Here is a 2157-nt window from a genome sequence, read left to right on the forward strand (position 1 = left end):
CAATATTCACATGTTCCATAAAGCATAAAGAGGTAGTAAAGTATTACCTCGATTTTCATTCCATAATGATCGACCATATAAATTCCATTCGAACGCCTTTGATCTTTAATTCAACTTCTAATATTTCCTCGGACCCATATCAACAGAAATTACATAAAAATGTAGCTTAATTTCGAAAAACAGATCGAATCGGGTGATAAATCAGTCAAAAACAACTTACTGGGTTCGTGTTTGGCGAAACGGACCCCAAAAATAGATTCAGGACGTCAAAACATAAAATATGACTTTTTAAAAAATTTAACTTTTTGGTCAAAGTCAACGAGTTTGAATGGAAAATTCGAGGCCTTCGAGTCTGAATTTAAAAAAACGGACTGCGGAATCAGACTCAGAACGTCGAAAAAACGTCAGGATAGGTATACTCAGTCAAAGTCAAAAGTCGTTCAACGCACGGTCAACGCCGGTCAAAGTTCTGGTTAACAGTGGTCAAACGCAGGTCAACGGTCAACAATTGACCGTTTTACACAAATATCGCCCTAACAGAAATTATTTAAAAAATTAGCCATATTCTACAAATATTTACGAAACTAACACCCGAATTTTACACAAATATCACCCTAACAGAAATTAATTACAAAACTAACACCCCTTACGCGTAGTGGTGGTGCGTGAAACGGTGTCGAAAAATTCCTGAAACAATTCCTAATAATTATTTTAAGGCATTTTGAGACACTTACCGAGCTCGGTTCACAATTTTGAACGGCGGAGAGCTCGATTCTGAAACATCGAAAACTTTGACTTGCTCACCCCTCCACGCGCCGGCGACGACGAAGAAACGGAGGTCACCAGCGGACTCGGAACGATCCAAGAAACACGATGGTGCGGGAGGTGTCGAAACGGATGGTCGGATCGTCGTGAATCGATGAAAAACCAACTGAAATTGAGTTAAAACCGACGATACTTCCAACTGAAATTAACGACGAACGATGATGATTCATAATGAAATGTTTAAGGGGTTTTGTTCTTCGGTCGACAATGAACACGATTGTGGTTTCAGTTCGTCGATCAGAAGTCGGACGACAAGTAAATCGGAGTTGAAATGAGGGTTGAAGTGGGAGGAAAACTGGAAAAAAATTCCAGAAAACATACGGAAGTGGGGGTTTATATTTCCTCCTAAAGAAAAATAGTCTAATCATGAGTTTAGCCCCTGAATTTCTTGTACTTCTTAAAACGGTATGCCAACTTTGAAATTTTACAATTTAGTCCACTCTTTCTTTCAAAATCCAATTAAATTCAATACTTTATAATTTCTAAAATTTAGCCCCTAAATTGAGGTGTTACAATTCTCTCATCCTTAAAAGAATTTCGTCCTCGAAAGTCATTCATGTCACATAATTACAGAAATGAAACTTCCATCAGTTCTTTCATATATTTCATGTAGCTCTTATAGAAATACAGATCCTCCACTAATCCTTAACCAGTTGAGTATACATTCTTATTAGAACTTTTCCTTATTTTAATAAAAGATTTCGAATGAAAATTTCTTTGAGTAATCAATTCAGTCTTGGTCATGAGAATAGACTCATAAAGCAGTAGCATATCCCAATTTTATTTATAGAGTCGGGTCAGGATTTTCTTGGATGATTAACTCTCACATGGCTCGTGTAGTACTTTACAGAATTCAAATAGACGTTACTGGTATTCCTTTATAAAACGATAGAGTCCTAACGGATGAAAGCTTAAGTTTGCTCATTACAGATAGGGATTCAACCTTAGAGTTCCATCTCAGAGAGGTATAATTACAGTCTAGGGGCATGAACTAATAATCATATTTTAACATTCGATCAGCCGATCTATCATGAGAATTTTGACTCAAATCAATGCTCTGATACCAGTAAATATAACCCCCCTCAGACCGATGCGGGTAACCCGATTCGATCTGGAGTGTCACATTAGGGCCACCGGAGCGACCAACTATAAAATAGCGGAAAATTTAAAACTTTTTATCAAAACTTGTAAACTTATAAAATCTTTAAATAGGTATACAGAATTAAAATAGATTTTCAAACTCATATATAAAACAAAATATAATTACATGCCCCCTAATCACATGTACCATACTATGCAAGTAACGCCGGAAGAACTTCTTTACTGATGTCG

Source organism: Hibiscus syriacus, unplaced genomic scaffold (genome assembly GCF_006381635.1).
Source record: "Hibiscus syriacus cultivar Baekdansim isolate YM2019G1 unplaced genomic scaffold, ASM638163v2 tig00111095_pilon, whole genome shotgun sequence".
Lineage (NCBI taxonomy): Eukaryota > Viridiplantae > Streptophyta > Magnoliopsida > Malvales > Malvaceae > Hibiscus > Hibiscus syriacus.